General features: G+C 44.2%; 1 long non-coding RNA gene across 1 annotated transcript in view; it reads right to left on the bottom strand.

Moving 5' to 3' along the window:
* LOC138207016 (uncharacterized) overlaps nucleotides 1–9,158 on the bottom strand; it is a 109,173-nt gene that overhangs the window by 1,047 nt on the left and 98,968 nt on the right. The gene's annotated exons all lie outside the window — the stretch shown is intronic.

Here is a 9,158-nt window from a genome sequence, read left to right as displayed (position 1 = left end):
ACGGCTTTTCTCAAAATCCTCGCTTGGATTCTTACTCGCCGATATCGTGTCATATTTTCTTAACCCGATGCAAAATTTAAGAAGAAAAGCAAAAAAATTAGCAGTCACAGACTTCTCGAACAGCCTTGCCCATTATTAATGGTTGTTGATCAAAATCACCATGGCGACCAGAAAGCAGCAGGTCATATCGACATTCAGCCAAACGCTCTCTCTGTCACTCTTTCTCCCCCTCCCTCTCCCCAGCAGCAGCATCTCTCCGAAACACTCAAACGGCGAAGCGTCGCCAGAAAAGTCGATTTTTCCTGTCGGACAGTGGATCGGCTGCCCGTGGAGAGGAGGATTGTGGGAAGGCGGGGCGCCGAGGCTCTGATGTTGTGTGGCCGTTGGCACTGTTTAGATGCTCTGCCCCCAGGACCAATGGCATTACTAAAGATTACCGCGCCACACTTGGCAGCAGTGTGTGCGTGTTATTGTGTGTTTCTCCCACGTCAGTGTGTGTGTGTGCGTGCGCGATGAGACCGTGTGTGTGCGTTCAAGCATGAGCAACCAGTCCTGTGCTTTAGCGTGCATGGGCCTGTGTGTGTGTGTGTGTGTGTGTGTGTGTGTGTGTGTGTGTATGAATTTTCTGGCCTGTATGCGTGTCCCCTCTGGACAGCTGGTGTGCCAAAGCCTGTTGAGCTGTTTGTCACACTTCTCTCACTCAGGAGAGCTCAAACGGCGTGCGGAGGCCTTTAACGGCTGACATACTGGAGGCTGTACTGACAAACACACAGACAGATATACTTTCTTACTTATTTTAGGCAGCGATGCTCACACTGAAAAATTATCCTTTTGCATCTGAGGCTTGTGCCGTATTTCGGAGGACCCGAAAATCAAAGTTCATTCTGGAGCACGAGATCACACAAGGCCGTAAAATATCCTCCAGTTTAGCCAACTTTTTTTTTTACATCACTTAATCAAACCAGTCTCGAGTCATTACAGCCAAGTCTCAAACCTCCCAAGAAGTAACAGGTCAAACCGGCCAAAATGCAGCTGAATCTAAAGCCGTTTCCTTTGAATGGCGATCAGTACGACAGCTCAGCATTTGAACATCTTCCTTTCAAACAGGCGTTAATAGTCTGATTAGTATCTGAGAAAAATTCAAGGTTTTGGTTCTAAGCGGTAAAACAAATGAATTCCAATCTCACATGTCAAATCAAAGTCATTACTTTTAATATGTTTAAGTTTGACTCAAGTATAATGTCTTCTGAAATATTATTAATTCATAGGATCACTGTGTGCAACGATGAGTTAAAGGACCTGGAAGTCTGTCTGCATCTTCTAATGGATGTTTACAACTCGCTAAGTGTGCAGTTGTTTGTCTCTAGTCTAAGTAAGGTAAATAATATGTCGCAATGTTGCAGCATCCTCAGATCTCAAGTAGCTACACCAAGTACACTGTCATTAAAAACAAATCGGTATGAAATTTAGCTTTATCATCATTTTTTTCCCAACGTCAGCTGAGCGTCAGTGGTCTTATTTATGAGATGCTTTTGCAACTATTTGCTGCTCACAATCCTCGCTGGATAAGCTGCCTCCCTAAAACATGACGTACAGTATAGTTTCAAAAGTCTGACATTTCACTGAAATCTTGCAGGCAGTGACACAATGCTCTCTTTCCAGATGCCAGAAAACACGACGAGCGGTCTGGCAAGTAGTAGTTCAGTGCGTCTGCTCAGTGATACCTTAACAGAGAGTGCGTCCTTAAAACTCAATGTCAGACAACTCAGCTCAGTCACATATACGGACTCGTACTAACTCAAGATGACTAGATTTAAATCATAACCTCTTATGTATTTAAAGTATACATTAGAAGGAGCAATGCCTGGATATAAATTGTGTGATCATGAAGTGTGACATAATACTGATTATACATACACATTGGAGAAATAATTTGTAAATGTGTGCACGCATTCCACAGCTTGGAAAAGCTGTGATTTAAAAAGGCCTTTATGTGCATTTGTGCACATGCAGGATTAATGCGCTGACTGTGTAGAGGTCTGCGTGTGTGTTTGTAAATGCAGTATTTGTCTTTGTGTGAATTCCTGCATGAACAATTCTCCAAGTATTAATTTGGAACTGCTAATCCTTTTATATTCCCCTCCTACTCCCTGAAGCTGCGAGGCTCTCTGGCTGTGGATGGTACAACAGGGACACACACATGCAACGCAACACACACACGCACGCACACACACACACACACACACACACACACACACACACACACACACACACACACACGCACACGCACAGAGACACACACATCACCTCCATCTTACATTTTTTTTTTTTATAACAGACCGACACTGTCCTGCGTTGTGTGGCCTTTTCTCGCTCCTATACAGGCTGGCAAATATAAGCTTTTGCTGATGTCAGATTAATAGGATTTCTCAGTATTAAAGTTCACATATTTATACATGTAATAATTGGTTTAAGGCTTCCTTTGGCTGGAATCATTTACAGTTTCACACTAAAACTAAGCTTTTTGTCTTATTTGAAATCAAACTGCTCTTGCTTCTATTGTTCACCTTTTTAATTATGATCTGAATGTGTTTGTTGGAGATTTGTCATATTCGGCTTCTTAGGACTCCCTTAAAAACACGATGACGCTTCTCGGGAGGTCTATCCTTTAAAGTTTTGGGCTACCTCGTGGAATACATGACTTTAGATAAAGAACATAGGAAGGACGAGGAGCTATTGTGAGCTTACCCGCCTCCCACTGATTTTTCTATGGGACGCTAAAGATGCTGTTGAGATAATTAATAATACAATCTACAGTTTGAATAATTTATGGGTCTTTTGAAGGAATTCAGCATCCATATTTTGGATTGATTTGCTACTGATCACATCTCTGACAGATAAATTCTCCATGGCAACAGTGACCAAGCACTACTAGTGATTGGAGTCATCCACCATGAAAACAGCTGGGCTATAAATGATAAGCGATTATTGTCTTATCCTTGAGTCTACTGGTTTTGTATGTTACGTAACGCAAGAAATCATCAGAGAAGAAAAAAATTGAATGGGAAATACTGAATGGGGGGAAAGCACCTGTGGAATAAGATAGTGGGAGATAATAGAGGATGGAAAAGGGACGGATGGGCACAGAAGGAATGAAAGAACAATGAAGGGAATAGAAATAAATAAGAAGAAGGAGGGAGAGGGGACAAGAGAACTGATGGGAAAACAGCTGAGGAAAAATCAGATGGCAGGTAGAGAGGGATGGAGGGAGTCAAGGCAAGGATAAAAAGTTCCTGTTTCTTGGTTAAAAGAAAAAAAAATAAGAGGCAATTAGAGGACAAAAAGGAAAAGATCAATAGAAAGATAAGGGAGGAATGAAAGAGGGGAGATGGATGATAGTGAGAGGGGAGGAAGGACAGAAGAAGGGAGAGAGAGACGATGTCCTCACTCTGCCTTCACATCCATAAGCGCCACGGCAGTAAATTTCTTGCCATTTCATGGCCGTCAGCCGGGGCCAGTAAAACGGCGGCGCCGCCGCCGCCGAGGAGACAGACCCCGGGGGGCCGAGGTGAGCCTGAAGGACGAGCTGTCCCTCACACACACACTTGCTCTTTTTCTCACTAACACACATTTCTCTCTTCTTTTTGTCGTTCTCACACACACACTTCCAAACACTCCTTCTCTCCCCTCTCTTCACACCCACTTTCTCTCGTCAGTTTTGTCTCTTTCTGCTCTTTTTCTTTCACACACACACACACACACACACACACACACTTGCTCCCAACGATGAAGACCCCCCGGTGTCCCCGAGTCCCTCCGAGTCCGCAGGCGCCTACAAATCCCAGGGAGCCTTGCTATGGGACTGCAAGGGTCGCGGCCCAGAAGCCCAAAGTCCCATACTTCATTTCCTCTCATTTCGAAAACGATGAGCTGGAAATTCCTTGGGAAAAAAGGGAAAAAAATATATCAGAGGATCACAGAAATCAAGGGCAACTGAGTTAAGATAAGGCGAGTGTGCGCGCGTGTGTGTGTGTGTCCACTATGCAGTGAGAAAAAGAGGGAGTGCGAGAGATAAAGCGCATTAAGGGTGTTTGGGAAGATGAGTGTGTGACCCATAAAGATATAAAAAGGCCGGCAGTCTGGGCTTTCCGCAGGCTTTATCCATTAAACTGAGTCCCATGGCTCAGAAATGACAGATAATACACACTCTGACTGGTTGTGACAATTCATCTGTCGGCCTCGACGGCCAGTCGGTCAGCACACGTGTAGTGTTAAAACACTGGAGAGTCGGGCAGAGAAATATAGAAAAGTGGGACAGAGAGGGACAAAGAATATGGCACAAATATCTGAAAGCAGATTTAACTGTTTACGTGGATTCATTATGGAATTATACCATTCATATTAATGTTTCTATATGCTCAAAAGAAGCACCCAAACACACAGCGATGGCCCGATCAGAGTTTCCCTCGAGTTTTCAACTTGTTTCTATTGTCGCTATCTAATGCTAATTTAACTGATAAATGGTGAGATGTCATTTTAAGGCAGCATGTGAAAGTATTAGTTTTTACGGGACGCACAAAGATGCTTTCACAGGTGCGTCTACCTGGTAAAAAGCTCTTCTGCTGTACGTGATAAAACAATGGAGTAAGTAAACATCTCTCCTGCAGGAAGGCATCTTTGGTATTTGTCAGCACACGGTTGGGATGCCATATGTGAAACAAAATGCGACCGAAGGTGTTAAAAATGTTAATGTAGAGACTACAGTATGCCTTATCTCTTGGTGCACTGCACTAAAAAGGCTGAATGAAGCTGACAAAATCCAATTTTTTACTCTTAAGGAGAAAAATGTCCAACTTCAATGAGGACAATGTGACATAAAAATGTCTCTTTCCAGGCACTCAAGTTTTTTTTTTTAAACAATAAAGACAGTTTGATAAATGTAATATATATATATGAGATGTACCAATGCACTTCTGCAAACTGTGAACCCAGAAAATGCACACCAGTTGAATCCTGTTTCAATTTTTCTCTTCATTTAGGACATTTTAATATTTGCTTGAAGTGGAACAATTCATCTCAATTTCATAGCATCGTGGCATACAGTCTGATAGATAACAGTGTTGGGTTGATCAAAAGGAAAAAAGCTCAATATTTCTGCACACGAGCTGAAAAATCAGACCAAATCCATTTTGACTTGTCAAAAAAGGTGGATTTATTAGCGTTGCTGCTTCGCAACGGCTGCTGGAACACAGCCGGCATTACCGTTACTGCTGCTATCGGTGCTATGATAAGTCAAAGATCGAGGCGTGAAGGAATCTCACGGTGGCGGCGAAGCCATTACGATTCAGGGATGAGAAATGTATTGTACAAGATGGACGGACTTTTAAAAGGGAGGAAGAAAAATTGATGTTTTTTTTTTTTTTTTTTTTTTTTTTTTTTTTTTTAATTAAGCGTGGTCAAATCCAATATATAACAAACCCTTCCTCTGGAGAAACTGTCAGTATAGCCGGAGAGCTTTGTGTCTTTTGTGTTTAAAACCTCTGGTTATGTTTCTTCAATTAAATTCCATTGGCTGCCTTTTGGTAAAAGTTTTCCAATAATATTACCAGTTAATAAAATGCAATTAATTCGCGTTGGTAAAAGTAGAGGTATAATGTTATTTATTTTTCAAAGGTGAGTGAGCAGAAAAGTTTGGGAACTATTAGGAGGATGGATATATCTATTTAATGTATTTAAAAAAAAAGAAAAGGAGTAATATCCTCTGACATCCACAACAGCAGACACATTTCACAAAAGAACAAAAACAAGGTCTAACATTATAGTTTTGACTCAAAATTATTGCTGTAAGCAAACAGTTCAAACATGAAAATCCTGTGACTTTTCTGACGAACAACTTTTGGTTGCTAATGACGAATAAAACACAAAAATGTACGAAAATCTGCTTCAGGGCCCCATCGGGCGCAAAGGTGGCTGATGTAAAAATGTCTATTCTTGCTCCTGCAGGACACCAAAGATGTGGCTGCAAACAGATGTATCAGAGGGTGATCAGGTGCCCCACAGGAGGTGGAGGTCCTACAAAGAGATGGAGGTGTGTGTGTGCGTGCCAGCAGGGCAGCGGAGGGCCAGCCTGTCTGAGTCCCCTGACAGCCACTTGTCACTCTACCCTCAGACCATCTGGGCCCTTTCCTCTGTCTTATCTCCGCACACGCACACGCACACGCACACGCACATACACACACACTGCACCGCTGTGGGAGCTGGTGGTGACAGTGGTGACGGCGGGGGTTGGGAGGGCAACAGATGCCAGTTTCTGCACATTTGTTTCCCTCCGTGCTTTTCACCTTCCCACCTCTCTCCATCTATCTCTGTCCCCTTTTGTCAGCTCCTCCCTCCATCTATTCTTCCCTTCCTTCATCCCTCCTCCTCTTCCTCCTTTTTCCCTGTCTCACTTCCTCTCTCCTCTTTTTTCCCCCCTCAGCTTTCTTTTCCTTCCATCCTTCCCTCCTCTCTCTTGCATTTCTCTCCACCCTCGGTCTCTATCATGTTAGGCCAGCTGGCATCTCACACCCCTCTCACCACACTCTAGCCCACACACACACACACACACACACACACACACACACACACAGTGAGCCATATGCTTGCGTTGACCTCCACCGTTGCATTAGACCAGAGATGTAGTTTTTACACAAGTTGCTCTCACTGGGAGCTAAATGATTCACCGGGGACTAATAACTCTCTTGATACAATACGTGGCACAGAGATGGTTCAACAAAAACCTGAGAGCCCCGAGAGACAAGCTGACACAAACACCTGCACGTGCACCGTCCTCATACTGGAAACAACACTGGTTGACAGTTAAGGGCGGTAATATGACCTTTACTGTAAATGACCTGTACTAATCAGCCACTTCCTCTTTCCTCTCCCTTCTGTCTTTCCCTGCATGCATCTCCTTTGCTTTTCGCGTCCACTTTGCTCCTTTGAGCACTCGTCCTCGTCTCGTCCTGCACCTCCTCTCCTTCTTCTCTTCAGGGAGGACAGCCCATCACCATTCGAGACACATAACCAGTCTCAGCCTCAAGTGACAGCATCGCACACACACACACACACACACACACACACACAGGCTACTCTCCATCCGTCACATTTACATTTCAAACTGCCTGCGCTTCCACCAACACATCCATTATTTACCAGCCTCTGGCCAAAGAGGAGAGCACCATATCCACACTCCCCAGGTAATGTGTGTGTGTGTGTGTGTGTGTGTGTGTGTGTGAGGGACAAGTACTCCAGTATGCTTGCTGCACTTCCTCTCTGTTGCTTCCCTCAGCAGCCTGCAATTATATTCTCCAAACTTCATAAAACTACATTTTTTCTTCCTTTTCTCATTTCGCTCTGGATTCCGCCTTCTCGCTTCTCGTCCCTGTCGATCATTTAAAAGTCGATTACGGGGCGTTCGGTACCAACAGTGGTGTCAAAATAACTGTACATCACCGGAATTTGGCAAGAAAGAAAACATTCCACGGATTTTAGTTTTTGAAGAAGTTAGAAGTTTGACTTCTTTTGTAAAACAGGAAATGGTTTGTTTTCACTGAAGGTTTTAAAGGTCTTTTGCAACTTTTTAAGGTTGCTATTATTTCTGTGTTTATGTCGATGTGGGTTTTTATTTTTGTTAACATGCTCTTAGGTTGCATTTCGTGCTGCCTGTTTCCTTGTGATAAAAATAATAACCCAAACTAAAGCCTGTTTCTTTTATTGAAGTCGGAGGCACATCCGTGCAAACGCACATAATATACGTGTTCACACGTGTGATTCTCAATGCATGTATATCCCTCGCACGCTCACGTGTGATTCATACTTCGCACCCTGACCGCCGTCTTCGAGCGTGCGGCCGACTGTGCGCGCGTTTGTTAGGCGTGTGCACGATTCGCACTCCTCACGTCAAAACAGCCGAGGCAGGAAGACGGAAGAAGCGGCACATTCTGTCCATCTTGCGCACACCTCCTCCTTGCTGTTTTTCTAGCCTCTCTGCACCGCCTGATGCCTCCTCACACCTCCTACACACGAGGTGAGAGCTAAGAATGACATGTTGACTCTCATTTGTAAACTGATTGTGGGATTCTCCTCATTTATCTGTCATGTTGGGATTTGGGGCTTTTTTTTTTTTTTTTTTTTGTCTTTACACAGAATTCTGTCAACTTCAGAGTCCAAAAAAGGACCAGGAGAGACAATACGTTAGAAAATATGACTCAATAGAGCTCGGAACAAATCTGTAATGATTCCTTTGATTTATTTGATGTTTTATCAAAACAAATCATGTCACACTAGCTACTTCAAACCCTAAAGGTGGAACCCTCCACACTTAATTGATACAAATCCAAAAGCTCTCGCTATGGACTGCATTGAGGCCTCTTCCTTCATCAGTGACACGCACCAAAGGATTGTGGGATTGCTGGCCAAGTGTCTTGGCACGAGAGCCCATGTGGTTGGCTGCTGCCACGGCGATGAAACGGTGTGATGTTCGCTCCAGCAGGCCCCCCCACGATCGCTGCACCGGCAGACCACAACAACACACCTTGGCCGGCGTTCCTGGCTGCCGTCCTGAGCCTCGAATACCAAAACGGCACGCTCGGCTCGGCTCCTCTGCCTTCGCTTTCCTCGCCGCTTCAGCCGCCTTCCCTCCAGCCCTTCTTGTTTTTTTTACCTTGCTTTCTCACCCAGCCAGATGAGCGAGCACCAAAATAGCGAGCTGTGTATATTTATACGTCTAAAACATCACAGAGATGCCACAACACTGGTGATGAAGTGTTAGACATCTCACGTTGCCTTTAATACCGCCTCGAGCCTTACCACCCGTACCGTGGACAGCAGTCTGTTCCTTCACACCTCTGCAGCGTTAATATAAGGTGTGATAATTTCTTGGTGCAAAACACCAAAGAGTTTGTCCCACCGGTCAACCTACCCGTTAACTGACGAGCACAAATTCCCCCGTGAGAGAGAATTTTACTGCAAATAAGTGAAACTTGACAGCTGAACCCATCAACGGGCCGACCATTCAAGAGCTGACGCGTCATCTTAATCCGTACAAAACACACCTGGCTGCTGCTGAATGAGCGAGGGCAGTCATCTTTCAACAGATACAACAGTTCAGCCAAACC

This window comes from Embiotoca jacksoni, unplaced genomic scaffold (assembly GCF_022577435.1).
Source record: "Embiotoca jacksoni isolate LCO1_2020_lvr unplaced genomic scaffold, fEmbJac1.0.p SCAF_30, whole genome shotgun sequence".
Lineage (NCBI taxonomy): Eukaryota > Metazoa > Chordata > Actinopteri > Embiotocidae > Embiotoca > Embiotoca jacksoni.
Note: the sequence above shows the minus strand (reverse complement) of the source record. Positions and strands in the feature narration are given on the sequence as shown.